At 41.0% G+C, this 19,330-nt stretch overlaps 1 long non-coding RNA gene across 1 annotated transcript; it reads left to right on the forward strand.

The window, feature by feature from the left end:
- Positions 1–4,077: 4,077 nt before the first annotated feature.
- On the forward strand, positions 4,078–11,451 carry LOC117561266. Its single transcript, XR_004571325.1, has 3 exons — positions 4,078–4,138; positions 4,639–4,801; positions 11,388–11,451. It is a non-coding gene; the product is annotated as an uncharacterized LOC117561266 (long non-coding RNA).
- Positions 11,452–19,330: the final 7,879 nt, after the last annotated feature.

Here is a 19,330-nt window from a genome sequence, read left to right on the forward strand (position 1 = left end):
TATCTCCATGCACCAATAGACTGCGAGTTATATATAGAACAGCCCGAAGGTTTTGAGGCAGAATTCAAAACAGGGGAACACTTAGTGTGCAAACTTAACAAGTCATTGTATGGTTTAAAGCAATCCGGGCGAAACTGGAACAAGTTACTGCATGATCATCTTACAGATAATGGGTTTGTGCAAAATTATGCTGATCATTGTGTATACAGAAAAGAGTCTGAGAAAGAAAGAGTTATTCTGTTGATATGGGTAGATGACCTACTTATAGCGGCCAATAACAACAGCTCACTCAGTGATGTCAAAGAGATGTTGAAGAGGAAGTTTAAAATGAAAGATTTGGGTGAACTTAAACACTTCCTAGGTATCGACTTTACACAGAGTGAGGGGGAGATCAAAATGAGCCAAAAGAGAGACACACATAGCAAAGATGCTAGAGGTTTGGCATGTCAGAGTGCAAACCAAGTTCAACTCCATGCGAGCAAAAGTTACATTTTGACACTGAGGGTGAAGTTATCGATTCAACAGGATACAGAGAGATAGTAGGTAGCTTGATATACATTATGACATGTACTAGACCTGATCTGAGCTGGATTGTGAGTAAACTATCACAACACTTAGCAGAACCAAAACAACAACATTGGGCTGCAGCAAAACAACTGTTGAGGTATCTAAAGGGTACAATAGACCAAGAGCTACATTACAAGAAAAGTGAGGAAAGCCTAAAGCTTGAGGGATACAGTGATGCTGATTGGGCAGCCGATCAAAATGATAGGAGAAGCACAACTGGATATTGTTTCAGCTTAACTGAAAATGGTCCAGTTATATCCTGGAAAAGCAGGAAGCAGCCAACAGTGGCGCTATCGACCTGTGAGGCCGAGTACATGGCATTAGCGGCTACTACTCAAGAGAGCATGTACCTTGTACAGTTATTAAAAGGGGTAGACCGTAATAGCCCACATGTACCAGTGAAGATATATGAGGACAACCATGGAGCAATAGCTCTATCAAAAAACCCTGTATCCAGACAGAGAAGCAAGCATGTAGACATCAAATACCATTTTGTACGATCTGCACATGCTGAGGGGAAGATATCTATTACATATTGTCCTACTGCAGATATGGTAGCTGATGTCCTAACTAAGCCGTTGACAAAGGCACAATTTGACAAGTTCAAAGGGTATTTGTTTGGAGAGTAATGTAAATTGCAGGTATAAAAATGTAACACTGCTAGAGAAGCTTTTGTTTTGTTTATTTGGATTCTATGTACCACTGTAGAGAGTTATCAACATGTCTTTGAGTGGGAGTGTTGAGCATATTTGTATAATAACAAAGTCATGTTTCAGTTCATGTGTATGACATCAGAATGTGCCTGAAACGTGGTGATGCTAATGAGCATGCGCAGTTACAATAAACGGCCCAGTACTCCAGGCCAAACTCTGAGCGATGTGGTGGTGTGTTTCTTCTGTCCGTTAGCATACTTACAAGCTACTTTGGTTGACTGCAAATGTGGAGACTTCTGCTGAATATAATGTCTCACGCAACAATAATATTATTGTGACAAGTGGGGTATTCACCTGGTGTTTCCAGAAGATAGACGTAGATGCTGCCAAAATCGACCGAAGGCCACTTTCGAGGGTCGTTTTTCCATACATCTGCAGGCAGTCTGTAAGGGCAATCCGACAACCCACACAGCTCTAGTTTACGCTGGTAACGACCTAGAGCACACCCCTCAAGTCCAGAGATGTAATCCGAAGTCCAGAGATGTAAATCCTTCAATCGTTAATTCAGAAAAAAAACAAAGTGCGCTCTGCCTGGCTACGTTAGCTAGCTGTTTATATTTGCACCTCCAGGAAAATGGCGTATTTCGCGTGTTGCATTGTGGGTAGCTCGTGACGTCACTGTGTGTGAAAGAATGCCCAGACATCAAGCCCCCAGGAAGTGCGCCGGAGTCTGATGAGAATATTCGTGCTGGTCAAACGGCGGTACTACACTTCCTTTAGGTTGCTGGGCCCGGAAACACTTTTTCCCATTGACTTACATTGGGAAAGAGTGGTCTGTAACTCGTTGGATAATTTTTTAAAAACTAAATAAACTACCCAGTATGAACGTTTGTATAGCCCTTATTAAAAACATTCGTTCCTCAAGTTGTAAAAATGTGCTAATAACGTTATTCTGAGAGTTATTTCCCTCGGCATTATGAACGCGCTTCTAACCCACGGGACCGCGCCGCCCGGCACGTTCAAGTTACGTGCTCAGCACTATATGCGTTTATCTTTACCCATGGATGCACAATAAGAACGGACCCATATCGCCTTACTGCCAGCCCACGGAGCTGTAATAATGGATATATTGCACATGTTTGCTGTAATTCATCATTTGTAAAATAGTATAGGCTACTACATGGGCTGTATGATGTAAATCTTGTACCGTAAATGTTGTATTAAATAAAGTTAATATTACCGACGTAGATTAACGTTCCTGTAGCTTCTTATTGCACTTGCAATTGTTTTAGTTACTTGTGGGCTACTTAACATGAATAATCACAGTTACTATCCTTTTACTCCATCACATTTCAAAAAGAAATAGGCTATTGTTATTTTAACTCCACCACAGTAATCCATCATCAGCTTTACTTTTTAGATAACGTTTTAACTCACAATTGATCATAACAGGCTTCAACATATACATTTGTATATATTACCAAGTGGTTTCATGTACAACCCACACAAGTATCATGCTAAATGAAGCTCTGTTGCTTGGATATCACTAGATCCTGATGTCAGCGTAATATAAAAGTACATAACGATTGATGTGTAACTTAGCATAATTTACTAGCTAGCCGCTAGCTGCTAACTGCCGCCTCGTTAATATAAATCCAGTACCATGCTGTCATGAACGCGCGGTGCTGTTACGTGTACGCAAATTCACGTGCTTAATGTGAACGAGCCTTTTGGGCGGCGTGGTTAAAGTTGCGCATGCTCTATGAGTGCACATACGGGTACTTCTCAGGCATGCCGGGTAATCTGTGACGTTTCGCTCTCTCAAAAGTTGGGCCATTTTGTCATCATGCGCTAATGAGCAACTCTCATAGGAATTAATGAGGCCCCGCCTCCCACGCTGTATCCAGTTCTTATTATACATCCATGCCAGACATGCATGCAGTAACAAAAAAGAAGAAAAAAAACTGCCGCTGTCAGTACCAGATATGTTCGGCCTACCAGATATGTTCGGGTGTATTTCCGTCGCATCCGTCATCCGTCATATCCGTCATATACTCACCTCCCTCTGCTCCCAGCGCTATGCTGCCACACACCGGCCGTCTGCGGAACTGCAGCCGGAGGAACTCGGTACAGCTTGTTACGTGTGAACGATCTAGATCCCTCCGCTTCCCCATAATTACCGCGAACATTTTAACTTTCATGACAGAAATGGAGAGCTTTTATGCTGAGATAAAGCAGTACGTGCTCAATGGTGGTTACCACAATCTCACCATCGCCGCTGAAAAGCATGATAAAAGGAAGGCGTTCATTCAGAGGGCATCCAAACAATACCTGATCAAAGGTAAGTAACAGAATAAGACCATGGTTAAGTCACGAACATACGTTTTTATTATGAGGTATAAACCCCCTGTACATGTGACATCATCACATCCCTTTACTTATAGGGATCAATAAAGTATATATCTATCTATCTATTTATCTAATGGTGTTTTTTGGTGCAAAAGTGATCATACCTCTAATGGTTTATCATATTGCAATTCCAACATTTTTCAGTAAATCGCAAGGACTCCACAGCTTGTTTCTCCTTTTTCTTTTTATACACACTTTACATTACTGTAGTTGTTACGTCTAAACCACATTTGCCACTGGATTTCTTGAACAGCTTTTAGTCATAATGTCATCTCTACACATGTCTAAATGATTGTTTTTTTGTTCCTGTTGTGCCAGCTGGAGATTTGTACTACACATACAAGGACAATGAGAGGATGGTTGTGTGCACCAAGGACCAAATTATCAATGTCCTGAAGGAGTGCCATGATAACCTGGGTTCCGGAGGTCATGCAGGGAGAAGGCGCACCACCGAGAAGGTTTTGGCAACGTACCACTGGTCCACTATGCGGGAGGACGTGAAGAAATGGGTGGGAGTTTTTGACTGACTGACTGATTATTGATCTACAGAAATGTGTTGTATGTGTACATTGAAACAGAGTGAGACAGTTTGAGCTCCATCAGAGCAGAGAAAACATATTTCAGAACTTTAACAGTTGAATTCTGTCTCCTCTGAAAGTTTTCTCTGTTCTATCATTTTTATACCTAAAGTTTTTTGTTTTGCTGATTGAAAATGTATGATATTTGCTAAGGTTAATGAGTGTCCCCGCTGCCAGCAACACGAGGTCATTAAAACGGTTGCACCCGTACTGCATCCCATTCATGTTCCCGAGGCATGGACTGTCCTTGGTGTGGATCTCATTGGCCAACTTCCCTCCACTGCTAAGGGCAAAAGGTACTATCATGATGGGCTGAAGCATGTGTAACCTCCTTTAAAGGTTCTAAACGTGAAGAATCTGGTTTAAAAAGAAAGGAAATCATTTACAGTGATTCTGTATGTATTTACAACATTCTGCATTTTATATTGCAGATACATTCTAACAGCGACTGATCTGTTCACGAAGTGGGTGGTAGCAAAAACGCTCTACCACAAAACAGCTGTTGAGGTCTCAAAAAAGATTGTAAATATTCTTCTCGATTTCGGTCTTGTCGAGAAGATCATTACCGACCAAGGACGGGAATTTGTCAATGAGGTACAATAATCTATCTAATACAGTGTATGTGTTATGTGTAACATTTGTAGAGTTATATTTGTATTTATTCATGTTAGCAAACTATGGATAAGCTTAAAATGGGAATAATTTGGGTAAAACTGTGAGCTGGATATGGGGCCTGTTGACATGTGTTTTTGAGGACAAAGGAAGATGGGGGAAGGTGAGAGCATGTCCTGATTTGCATTCAACTTAGATCTAGCTACAGTGGTTTGTGATATTAAGAGAGGTCCCTTGGGTTTCTCTGGTGCTTATCAATAGTAGCAGTTAAGTGAATACTGTTCAAACAATACCTGTGTTTGTGTTTTATATTGATTTCTCTGTTTTATCCTTTCATAAATGTAAGGACTACAAATGGCTATAAACATTCTGGGCTGGTTGGAGTAAACAGGGTTTTATTGCTCTGTGGGGGAGGTGTGGGTATGCAGGCCTTGAGACCTTTTGTTGGAAAGTGAGCCTGTTTGGTTTCCTGCTGGCCAGCGTTGCGTCTCCCAATGAGATGACCTGAAAAGATGACCAGCTGACCTAACACCAAACCCCTCCTTCTTACTCTGGTATATATCCGGTGGATCCCTGGCGTTCGGCCTCTTCTTCACATGCTGCCCTCGGGTGAAAGTAGCTCTGCAGTATGCGAACCAGGGCAGGAGTAAGCCGGCATTACTCCTTAAGCATTACAATATAACTGTAATATATCATGTTGTATTGTAATGATTGTATTGCATTGTCATATTGCCATTAAAGTAGATTATTGTTAACGGTTACTTTGTAGATATGGATTCCTTCCTGTATTATAACCAGCTTCATAGGAACGCGCAGAGATTTGAAAAGCGGACCAGTTATCCCTTTAAATCTCCAACAAAATGGTGACCCGACGTCTAGATATAAAGAAGCTGAGGAAGAATTCAGACGCTTTCAAACATCTCAGACAATCAGCAGGACTCTGCAACTTTGCAAATAAGGTAAGCAGACGATGAAAGTCGCCTGTCTGTAATTGGATACGCTAAAACTTTAGGATTGTCTGTAGGCGTTTCACAGTGTTTTTATAGTTTAAATGGAATATACAATGCATATTTTACTATGTTAGGAAAGTTATATACAAAACGTAAACGTTGATCGACAGGTAGACGAAAGTCCTGCGTGACGTAAAATAGAGCAGTTTGGCGTGGATCTGCAGGTAGATTATTCCTGAGTGGCGTGGAGATGGTGCAGTTTGTTTGAATGCGAGGTTTGAATCCTGCACGACAAAACCTGGAAACTCGATATATCAGATCGAGTCGCCGTTTAAAACTGGGGTTTAAATAACAGACCAATGCTAAAAGCTTAAAGCCAGAGGTCTGTTATATATTAAATCGAGGGAGAGCGTTTCCCTTTGTCTGGAAACTTCTGCTGCTGCCATCTAGTGGCTGAAAGGGGGTATCACACCCTTGAAACTTCTGCTGCTGCCATCTAGTGGCTGAAAGGGGGTATCACACCCTTGAAACTTCTGCGAGCTTAGAGTTTAATCATTACATTGCTGGCCGGTATTGAAGACGGGAAGCACGTTCCCAGTATATTAATTAGAACTGATTTTGGAAAACTGGTACAAAACAATAAGGGATTGAACATTTTTTACAACGACAGCACCAGGAGATGAGTAAACTCAAGAATCGGTAGAGTGTAAATACATTGTGCAAAACACATTTTACACTCGAACTGTTTGCACATCATAGACAAGGAATTTAGACAATATAAATAAATGTTCAGAAAGAAGACATAGGCCTACACTTGATTCAAATTTCATTACTGTGATCCGATTGGTGTGCCCTGCAGGTTTACTATTGTTCGAAGTAACAGTGGGATTTATAATGAGAGAAGATATGGAGATGTTCTTTCATAGTGTGTGGAATATGTGATGCTGGAAACATGTAAGTATTTCGGAGTTGTGTTGGGTAAATATGTAACAATGGATGAAACAATTTTTGGAGTGAGTTTTTGTAATATCATAAGTAGACATTAATTATGTTGTTTAGATGGCATTTAACAACTAAGACAGATAGTATGATTAGAAAGACACAGAGTGGAAAGGGTTGGATTTATTTAACATCAGTGGGCTAGACTTCTTATAGGTAATGTGTACCGAGACCTGGACTCCCCCTCTGAGTTAGAAAGGCTTTGATCCCGACCCTCCAAGCAGACAAAAAGACCTAACCCAACAGGAGACTCCTCCTTCTCCATCGTACAGACAGAGAACCAGAGCTGAACCAACAACAACGACCTGAGGCATCCAGAACCATCTCCACCTGAGGCATCCAGAACCAAACCAGCATGCTGACAAAGAGATACTCTCATCAGCCCCTCAAACAGGACATGAGAGCAGAATCCGCCCTCCATAAAAACAGCAGAGAGACTGTAAAGGAGGAGTGCAACAACAGTGGCATGATGGGGCTGCAGATGTGACTGGGCCAATGGCTGCCTACAAAAGTTACAGCGGATGGATTCAACAGCTGATGGACTGAAGAGAAGACAGAATCAGAGGAGTTGGCATGGTCGATTAGAAGTGAGGAGGCCGGGGTCACGGCTTGAGAAAACCAGGGGAGGAGGAAAGGAGAACGGGAATGAGTGAGTTACACATAAACACACTTATTCACGAAACGCACATTTAAATAACTTGAATTAACTTCATAAATACGTAAAGACAGAAAGATTTATTAATCATTTGGTAAATTAAAAATAGCAGTAAAGAGGAAACTATTAAAGTAAAATGATAATCATCCTAAAACACACTGACAGAGTAGAACCATATTCTTCAATATTTTCATCATGTTAACAATTCATTCTTTAAGAGATTTTTATTCACGTGTGAATGAAGTAGCGATCTCATTGGTTACAATATTGATCACCATTATAAGGATAGTTTTAGGAACCACTCTATAGGACAAATCTTTGTTTGTATTAATGGCTAGTGCCAAGCCACATATTAAATTCCAATCTAAAGTGTTGATTTCACCATTGTGGCATAGTTATTACCAGACTTCGGTTTTAGATCCTTGATAAAGGAGGGAGTAATTGTTGCATGTTCGGACACCCAAGGTTCCACACACTGCTAAAGAGTTTATCATTGTTTTTTAAGTAGACCAGAATTATAATGACCTATGAAATGCAGAGCGACACAGATCCTAGTAATGTTTTGACTCAAGATAATAGTTATGTACACAAGTTTCTGAAATAGATCATTAGACATTTTAATACTAATTAGGTGTAAATGGATTGCAGTAGTAGTGGTACTCGAAGGAAGTGAGTTTTGTACCAAGTTTCAGGAAAAGTGGGAGGCAGAAGTCCCAATGACAAGTGAGAATCATCTTGAAAATTATAGTTGAAATCGTGACATGTGTTTGTAGACAAAGGATACTGGCCTATGCTGAAATGTCAAAGTCTCTGCAGAGCACGACACATGGCCAAAAAAGACGGAGACCAACTGACCTTTGACCCTGACCGACAGTGTAACTTGACAAGGCACTGTGGATGACTGACTCTGGGGTGGACCTGACCAAACTTGACATGACAACCAGACAGTGTGAGTGAATGAATGCCGGCATGTGATCAGCGTAACTGCATGATTCTAAAACAATAACTAACCAAGCATGTTTTTGGACTAACATATTATTTTGGAGCTCCAAGGGAAACGAGAGGTTTCCTAAAAATTCCACAAAAAGGGGAAACCGCACATGTGATATTTTCCTCTCACATGAGTTGGCGGTTTGCAAATGTAAAACTACAATCTGAAGATTCTGTTTCTTTTAGGCCTGAAGGACGGAGAGGAACACTTCTTTTCACTGAAGTGTTCGCTGTGGAAATAATGATAATGATGTCAAATTTAAAATAATGTTCGTTATGTCCCTAACCAATTACCTGACAGTTTTTGTTCCCCTCCTATTACAGGGGTTTGTTACACATGATTTCATGTGTAAAAGGGGGGAGTGAGTATAATGTATAAATGTTAACATGGCTGTAAAATTCACAATTTAAATTTTTCTTTTAAGGATTGACAGAAACCTTCCGCCCCAACCCAGATGTTCAAACTGAGCATTGAATGTAATTAACCTGCTCCATATCTGGGGATAAGATACTGTTTGATGAATGTTGAGATGTTTCTAAATATTGATTTGAATTATAACAGGTAATGCAGAAGCAGTGGCCAAGGGGCTACTGTGAAACCGAAGAAGTTGACCTGTGATAGTTAAACAATTTTGTAATATTTTAACAGACATTAGAGTAACTGAGGTTTGAAATGTAGAAAGAACATATTACAGTTAAGTTAAGCTAAAACATAGTAATGTAATGAGACAGAATTTAATTTAGACAACATCATGTAACTAGCCTGGTAAAGAAGTAAAAGCCATATACTTTATTATTTAGGTCATTATAGGGATATACATTCCATCTAAATTTAGAATAGAAAGACATTTGATGACAGTTTGTTGGAATTCTGTATTCATTTTTCCAGCGTGATAATATCTAAGCACTGACAGGTAGAAGCAGTATCACCAGGAAATCATTCACTTTGTTAGTAACATGATTTTGGTTGTTTTTGAATCCATAACATTAGTGTGTTTCTTTACCAGAAACATTAGCAGTTCATATTATATTTGGATTTTAAATAGGATTTCATTTAAAAATAAACACGGATGCTTGTCAGAAATTCAGAGCTATTGAAATATGTTATTTAGTTTACCTAAAGATGTTGGGGTTCTTATTTAGTTGGCACAATCCAAGTATTAAGATTCTGAAGCTGCACTGGTAGATAGGAGGTCTACAATTAATTTGGAAAACCTGTTCACAGACGGCTGTTGTTTCAAGACACCCCACCAAGAGGCTCCAAGTGGGTCAAAACAGCTGAGCGTAGGCTTGAGGGAGTTGTATCAGATTTCTCCACACAGGTCGCTGGCGCCAAAAGGGGGACCCGAGAAGCACGAGGCCGACAGCAGAGTTCGTCTGGCTGAAAGTCATCAGGACAAAGTGGCTCAACCCCAGGCTCTCCGACCCCGACCGAGTGACCCAGCGGACCTCTTATGCCGTCTGCCTGGGAGAAAAGGGGGACAGCTCGTACCACGGGAGCCAGTGTGCGGCGGGGAAACCACCTACTAGGACCAGGGGATGACATCAGGACGGACGTGGCCCTGGCAGACGTGGACTACTCGGAAGCAGCAGACTGGAGGAGCAGGACCCTGGAGACATCTCTACAGCATCGACCCGGAAGCCGCCATCAGCGGGCCGGAGGACGAGGAGGAGGAAGACATCTCTCTAGCAGGCAGCCCAGAAGCTGCTGTCAGCGGATTGGGAGACAAAGACACGGCAAGCCAGGACGGCACAGGGGACTTGTCGAGGCAGCAGAGGAGTCTACTTCGCTCTGATCAGTTCTACCCGTGAAGGGAAAGCTGCATCTCCCCCTCCCTATTAGCTGTCCTTGTGGGCTATTCCTCCGGGGGGGGGGGGGGGGGGCTGATGATTCTAGCACTCAGCTACCCCCTCATGGTTCCTTCACTGCCATGGAAAGTGGTGTTCTGTCTCCATGAAGGTTTCAAGTACTCTGAATACCAGCTTCGGATGGATTTACGGACACAGTAGAAAAGAATGACAGTGGGTATATTTCAAAATGCCTTGTCTAAGTTTATCTCTGGAGAAGGAGATAAAAAGGGGGATTTGTAGAGTTATATTTGTATTTATTCATGTTAGCAAACTATGGATAAGCTTAAAATGGGAATAATTTGGGTAAAACTGTGAGCTGGATATGGGGCCTGTTGACATGTGTTTTTTAGGACAAAGGAAGATGGGGGAAGGTGAGAGCATGTCCTGATTTGCATTCAACTTAGAACGAGCTACAGTGGTTGTGATATTAAGAGAGGTCCCTTGGGTTTCTCTGGTGCTTATCAATAGTAGCAGTTAAGTGAATACTGTTCAAACAATACCTGTGTTTGTGTTTTATATTGATTTCTCTGTTTTATCCTTTCATAAATGTAAGGACTACAAATGGCTATAAACATTCTGGGCTGGTTGGAGTAAACAGGGTTTTATTGCTCTGTGGGGGAGGTGTGGGTATGCAGGCCTTGAGACCTTTTGTTGTAAAGTGAGCCTGTTTGGTTTCCTGCTGGCCAGCGTTGCGTCTCCCAATGAGATGACCTGAAAAGATGACCAGCTGACCTAACACCAAACCCCTCCTTCTTACTCTGGTATATATCCGGTGGATCCCTGGCGTTCGGCCTCTTCTTCACATGCTGCCCTCGGGTGAAAGTAGCTCTGCAGTATGCGAACCAGGGCAGGAGTAAGCCGGCATTACTCCTTAAGCATTACAATATAACTGTAATATATCATGTTGTATTGTAATGATTGTATTGCATTGTCATATTGCCATTAAAGTAGATTATTGTTAACGGTTACTTTGTAGATATGGATTCCTTCCTGTATTATAACCAGCTTCATAGGAACGCGCGGAGATTTGAAAAGCGGACCAGTTATCCCTTTAAATCTCCAACACAATGTAATACGATTTTTCAGGTAATTTGGTAATTGGTGTACACTAAACCATCTGCAGGTCAACCGTGGTGTTTTTGATGCACTGGGTGTAAAACACTGCATCACTTCAGCGTACCATCCCCAGTGCAATGGCCAAGATGAGCGTACAAACCAAAACATAAAAAAAGCACTTGCAAAGTACTGTGGAGAGGACCAGAATGACTGGGATTTACATCTGAGGGGCATTGTGGCGAGCATTAACACCTCAAAGCAGGTACAATGTTGTAACAAATGCAGATGGAAACAATACTCAACAGAGATACTAAAAGGAATTTTTATGCTTTCAGAGGTCAACCAAGTGCACGCCCTATTTTGCCCAGTTTGGGAGGCACCCTCGCGTCCCGGGTGTTATAAATGCTACAGTCAATGACAGGGATGATACCTCTGTTTTGGTGCCTGCTGATGAGGCAGAACAGCAGCTTGAGGCAAAGGCTGCAACCATTGCAGATTTGCACTCGGAGGTGAGAATAAAATGGCAATATTTAAAACATAATAACTCCTAAAAAATGCAAGCGTATGTTAAGGACTGTAAATGATAACTGTTACATATCTTTCTCAGATTTACCAGAACATCCAAATAGCACAACAGAGACAGAAAATCTCTTTTGAAAAACGCAAGGGAAAGAATGTGAAATCTTTCCTGATTAACGTTGGAGATGAGGTCCTAAGAGCGAATAAGAGGAAGGAGGGCCGAAAAGGTGGAAAACTGGAGTGCAACTGGTTTGGCCCTTATGTGGTTTCCTCAATCACCAACAAGGGTGTGGCAACCCTGTTGAGCTCAACAGGAGCTCAGCTGAGACAGAGTGTGAATGTGTCTCAGCTGAAGCCCTTTATCAGGCCTATGTTGAGAGGTATTTTGATTATCAATACAAGGACACATTTTAGGTATACTTTATGTGTGGTACTTCAATAATACTGTTTATTTTTTGTCTATCTAATAACAGCTGAACCGAAGTTGGATTCGGAGGGGTCAGTTGCTGACCACCAGTATGCCCTCTCTGGTGCGAAATACGCAAAGGATCTACATCCGATTCAAGACAAGCTGGTAGATATATGTTTACTTCATGCACAGTGATGGAGGTGCATTGTTTTGATTTTAATTTTTCTATGTTTTCTATTGGCTTGAAGTATGTTTTGCAATCTGTTATTTGCAGCTCAGCTATGTGCTAGACCACAATAGGCCTGGAGCAGAGGTCATTGTGAAGGAGGGTGATGTGTGCCTGACCAGAGAGGACTTTTGGAGCCTGGGTCTTCCTCAGTGCATGGAGTCAAATGTAGGTATACTTGAGCTTTCCTCCCAACTTCATCTTGTCTCAAATAAATGGCACAGGTAACTTACTGTTGTTACTGTTTCAGATTGGAAACACGTGCCTGAAGATGGTACAAGAAGCCACCCAAAGACATGTACGGTTTCAACAGACATCATTGGCCTGCTTTTTTCTTTTGAATAACACATATTTTCTAAATAGCTGTTTAGTGGTGAAACTCCAATCTCGTGAAGTGTGGTTGTCTCTTGTTGTTGAACATACTTCTATGAAGATTTCATTTTTTTTGAAAAACTATCAATATAGGGCAAAGATATATACATCGTGGATATGTATGTGGTTCCTACCTGGAAGTCCAAAACAGCTGACACGTTGGCCAGTTTTCCAGTAAGTTCCTGTTGCTTGAGACCTATGTTTCTTGAAATTGATATACAGCAACTTAAAATCCCTTGTTTAAAATACTAGGCTGACCAATTGGCCACCAAGGACATGGTTTTCATCCCTGCCTGGAGTCGGCAGCAAGGAAAGGCAGATCACTATTTGCTTTGCGTGAGTCTGTTCCAAATGATCTCACCAGCATGTACAAAATGAACATAAGTTGTGCTGTGTGGTTTTCTTCTGGTGTTTGATTATGTCTAATTTCAGCTATTTTGTCAATGGTTGACAGGTGATCAAGCCAGCAAAGAGAGAGTTATATTTGCTCGACCCTCTTAAGCCAGATGGCTTTGGGGACAATTCCTACAAGGACATATTTAGGTTTTTGTAACATGATTACCCCCACCGTTCTGTGGCTTGTATGGGAGTTCTAAATAGTTTATAGTATTATAATACTGCAGTAACCATCTTGTAGACCAGGGGTCTGAATCTGATCAAATTCATTTATAATATATCTCCATTTCCACAAAGTCTGGAGTGTCCTTAGTGGAACCAAAAGAAAAAGAGTCTGCAACAGGATGCTATGAATTATAATGTTCATTTTGTTATAAGCCTTGTTCAAAGGTTGTTTTCAAGTTCAGCTTTGTTCAGAGGCTGGTAAACGTATTTTTGTTTGTTTTATTTTAGCCCCGTTCAGTGGCTTTCATAACTTTCCTCTTTTAAGGCATGCAATAGTTCAATGTAAGGAAATCCAAAAACATGAATTATATTGAGTATAGCGTTCCTTCACCAAATCAATTCCCATGTCTTATAATTTCTTTTGACAGTGACCTAGCGCACCGCATTGCTCCAGGTCAGTGGATAGTAAAGTTCGGCAGAGACGTCAAGGTACATTTCTCCACCATCTCATACACCTGCTTTCACATGTCTTTATTTTCCATTTGACCATGAACATCACTGTTATATTCCAAATTCTTACAGGGTTTGCCTCACCAAACTACGGGCAATGACTGTGGTGTCTTCATACTGATGGTAAATTCCTCTCTTGACACTTTTTTTTAAGGGGTTTTGTTAGTTTTTGAAACTCATAACTTAACAGATCTTTATCCTTTCACAGTATGCACTCAACTTCAGCACAGATGCTCCACTTTGGTTTACCGAGGTCAGTATTTATCCTCTGAGTTAGTATTTCAGGGGGAAGAGGGGGCTAACATTGAGTAGACAAATGATGAGGTTCCATTCATTTTCAACTTTATTATTGTTACATTTTCTTTTAGCGGGACATAGCACAGATCCGGAAATGGTGGTGCATTATGCTCATGGAACGGTACCAGATTGAAGGGTAAATCATACATTTTAAATGTTACTTTATAGACAACAGTTTCTTTGACACTGATTTACATTTTCATCCTGATATTATGTGATTTTTATAGCCACGGACAGAGGTTTTCTTACTGGACCAATGAGGCCGAAGAGCTGCTCAAAGGGGCACTGGAGCCAGTGTACAGGGTCTCAAAGAAGCAAAAGACAGAACATGAGGTCAATAGGCACACTCCTGTTTGTGATAAAGAAATGTAACAATCCAGATTATTTAACACATGCATACATATCAATATTGATAATTGTATACACATGTAATTAAACAATCACATGACCCACACCTTATATTTTCCTTCAAAGGTCCAGTTTCAAAAGTCCGACATGTGCTTCATATTGGAGGTAATATCTTTTCAGTGAAGCAGTAACTGTTTTTTGTTTAAAAAACGACCTATGATCACGGCAGAATTTCCAACTATTATGTCTCACTGCTTTTTTTAACTTTATTGATAGCTGTTTTTTACCTCAAGGAGAAGAATAACAAAACATAAGAAAAATGTGTGTGATATATTCAACATTAATATTAAAAATGTGTATTTTTGCTACCTGAAGCCCAAAGAATCTTGGTATTTCGATTGTGCTGGCAACAGTCTAGTCAATGTGTTGTTAAATATGTTTGATCTAGTCTGACCAATACTTCACAGCTGCCAAACTGTCTTCTCTCGGACCTTCTGATGGAAGTGGTTCTCCAGGAAGGTGACAAAGCGTACTCATCACTCACTCTAGTGTGTACCACCTTCAGAGACACAATGTCCACTGTGTCTTTCAGAAGAGGGGCCCACTTTCGCTGGCTTGAGAGTAAGTGATTCAGTGAAGGTGCAGCAGTATACGACAGCTGTGGTGTCTATGCATATTTTTAATGGCTCTATTGAAATGCTTGTTTTACACAGGTGTTGCTACATGGAGTTTGTTCTCTGCTTCATACAAGCAGGATTTCAACGTCATGTACACCATTGACACCTGCCGTGGATGCTTGGAGCCTTACAAAAACTGCAAACCAGGTAGACTTCTTATTCTGGATAATAATGTTTATGTGTCATTACATATTTAGTGTGTTGTGGTCCTAGTGTGATTCAATTACAATATTTTCTTTTTCTATTCATAGGATATGTTGGGAAAGGTAAAAGAGGAGAATTGCAGGGCATCTACTCTGATGACCAACATCCAGGCTATTGCAGTCCCTTCTGCAACCAGATATCATAGGTAAAGATTAACTCACACAAACAAATGTCAGAATAGACTAAATTGTCACTGCAATTAATGAAGATCATCATTTGATATCTTACCTTCAAGTTTGGTTTTCCCGGACGCTGCCCGTCGTGGACTTCGGGTCGTGGACTTCGGGTCGTGGCTGAACCTGTCTCTGCAGTCCTGCCTTGGGTCTCGTCATGCTGCTTCCCTGATGGCTTCCTCATATATTCTGAACAATCTGTGCTGTTTTCCTATCCACATGTAAAAGGAACTAGAAGGATTTCTTGATACTAAGGGCTGTAGAGAAAAGTTTGGAGCTTTTTCCATTAACGTTGAAGTTCAAATTCTCAATAAACACTTGAATGCTGTGCTGTCTTTCTATTTACTTGAATGTGTGAATTCATTCAGTTGGGTAGGTAAGCTTGGGATGGATATATTAAATATATACATACAAAAAATTAGAGACTCTTTCCAATGAAAGTAGCTAGCCGCAATAGCTCCAAGATTGCTATATCTAGTTTGTAGGTCGCCAAGTTGGCATCATTGACAGTTTGTCTTTTAAAGCCTCTAAAGCTCTGCAACAAAAAAGGATCATTATGAATGTAAATACTATATATGGTAATGCAGCAGGGCATAGTGCGATGAGGCAGGCAGGCAGAACCAGATTTATTTCTAAATATTTGTCGATCAATATTAGGCTACACTAATATAAGGCTACTAGTATTATAATATTACTGCAATAATATTCCAGTGGTGGCTGCTTAAGGTTGTTTCTGGCTCGTTTGATCCAAACATTGTCCAAAGCTCAAAATGTATTGTAATAGAGGAGGGGGGGGGGGGCATCTGTATTAACGGGTCAGTCTATAAGCACTCTAACAGCACCATAAATTACATTTAAATAACCACAAAAAGACAATTATTGTTTCCGATATTGATTTAACGAGATGCTGTTATAACATGGAAACGGCTTAATTTAAAAAAATAAGCTTCAAAAATGTTTTATGAAGCACACTGGGTACAGCCCTGTAATACATGTGTTCCGTGTGTATATAGTCTTACGCAAGAAACACATAGCATAAACAGAGTGCAACAAAACCAGTCTTACAAAACAGACTTCTGCTAAACTGGTGCAGAAGCAAAGCATCTGCCTTAGATGAAGTTCACACAGAACTGTGGAAAAGGGAGAACATCTGTACTTGCTTTCAACGACATGATCAGGCTTATATATTATAAAAGTGTTGGCTAAAGTAACGCAGAATATATATATTTTTTAATTGTAAATAATTAAGTACACACACATAACAAGCTGTACCGAGTTCCTCCGGCTGCAGTTCCGCAGACGGCCGGTGTGTGGCAGCATAGCGCTGGGAGCAGAGGGAGGTGAGTATATGACGGATATGACGGATGACGGATGCGACGGAAATACACTCGAACATATCTGGTACTGACACCGCCATTTGCGGTTCGAATTTTCGACAGAACTTTTGCAACACAAACGTTCCACTTTGAGATATAACTTAAAGCAATATAAAATACTGTCTTACACGTTTAAATCATTTTTCAAGTGAGGCAGATATTAAATATAGGCTAGCTAACAAGAGCTCAAATCAAACACCATGCGACACAAAGTGCATTAGATGCAGAAATTAATAAAACATCATTTAAATACTGTGCAAAGGCAAGACGTAACTTACCAGAGTAGCGCGGTCAAATTCCGGTAGTGAGACTGGAGAGCACGGTGGGCAAATTATAGTTCTGAAAGTTTGAGTGATTTCATCCGAGAGGAGCTATAATGGCGGACTCAAATGAACGCATGGGTGAGAGCAGTGAGGGCACGTCGGGGGCGGAGCACATACGTGATGACGTAAGACAGATTCAGTAAAAACATTTGAGTACAATCCCCAATATGACCCAAAGTGGATGAATACTGTATACACAATATTACAAATCAGTTCATAGTCAGAGCGGTTAATTAACTTTTATAAATGTTTGGGTTAAAACAACCCATATTCTTCAAGAAGCTTTACTGTTCGGTCTTACAGTGCATGAAATGTGCAAATTGACATAAAAATGAATAAAAGGGGAAAAAATGCTCCATGTTTTTTAGGCTGTAAACTTTAACTGTTATGTAAGCCAACTAGACAGACAGTGTATCACTCTTCCTCCTGTGCATTAGCAGATAAAAGGCATAACATACTTGAATGAATGGTAAATAAAGAATGCTGGAAATAACTGCATCTCCATTAGCCTGCTATGCAGAGACTGCCTTCTTCATGTCGTGAATTGCAGCTGATGTTTTAATATGACAATTGGCAATTTGACTTATACAACATTCGCAAGTTGTACATTTGAAAAAAAAAACATTGTAGGCACAACCAATTATACCTCTCTTTTTCACTAGTTCAATGTAGCCTACTATTATTTTTTGTAATACTTTGTTTACATGGAGCAGTTGTATGCAAGAAGATGGTAAATCGACCGAAGGCCACTTTCGAGGGTCGTTTTTCCATACATCTGCACAGTCTCTAAGGGCAATCCGACAACCCACACAGCTCTAGTTTATGCTGGTAACGACCTAGAGCACACCCCTCAAGTCCAGAGATGTAATCCGAAGACATGCAGCGATTTCTTCAGCCTAGACTACTGCAACTCCCTCCTGGCTGGTCTACCTGCATGTGCCAACCGACCTCTGCAGCTCATCCAGAATGCAGCGGCTCGTCTGGTCTTCAACCTTCCTAAATTTTCCCACACCACTCCACTCCTCCGCTCCCTTCACTGGCTTCCGGTAACTGCTAGAATCCACTTCAAGACACTGGTACTTGCATACCATGCTGCGAATGGATCTGGCCCTTCCTACATCCAGGACATGGTTAAACTGTACACCCCAGCGCGTGCACTACGCTCTGCATCAGCCAAACGACTCGCTGCACCCTGGCTGCGAGGGGGACCCAAGTTCCCATCAGCAAAAACACGTGGGTTTGCTATCCTGGCTCGAAAATGGTGGAATGAGCTCCCCATTGACATCAGGACAGCAGCAAGCCTGCACATCTTCCTGAAAACTCATCTCTTTCGACTCCACCTCGAGCGATAGAATTACTAACAAAGAACTGCTAACAGAGCACTTATATACTAATAAAGGACTGGCTTATCTATAGCCAGTTGAGTAGCACTTGAAATGTTTGGCTCTATGAAACCTGATGTACTTATATGATTCTGTTTTCTTCAAGGTTGTGTCTTCCTGGTCGAATGTACTTATTGTAAGTCGCTTTGGATAAAAGCGTCAGCTAAATGCAATGTAATGTAATGTATAATTAATTCATAAAAAAACAAAGTGCGCTCTGCCTGTCTACTGTTGCACTGAACACCTGGCTTTCAACTGTCTGTATTGACCATTCTGTCAATTTTATTGACAACTTTAACTTTTTCTGGGACCGCAGACATCTTTTTAAGGCAAATGGAGTTTGTCTGAACAAATCAGGAGTGAAATTGTTTATCTCTAACGTATTCAATCTGTTCCCTTGCCAAGGACAAGCAACAAGAGGAATCAAAACAAGAGAAAGACACAACACATCGCTCAGAAAACCTTGAAAATCTATCACTACACCCGCCTGAGGAATGTCTTGATTATGGGAGACAAATGGAGGAGTCTCCACCGCCCTTCACCCCCCCTATCACCTCTGAGGATACTCTTCCTTAACCCCACAGCTCTCTCTACTCTCCGTTCACCCTTTCACCCTCGCCCAAAACATGACTG

This window comes from Gymnodraco acuticeps, unplaced genomic scaffold (genome assembly GCF_902827175.1).
Source record: "Gymnodraco acuticeps unplaced genomic scaffold, fGymAcu1.1, whole genome shotgun sequence".
Lineage (NCBI taxonomy): Eukaryota > Metazoa > Chordata > Actinopteri > Perciformes > Bathydraconidae > Gymnodraco > Gymnodraco acuticeps.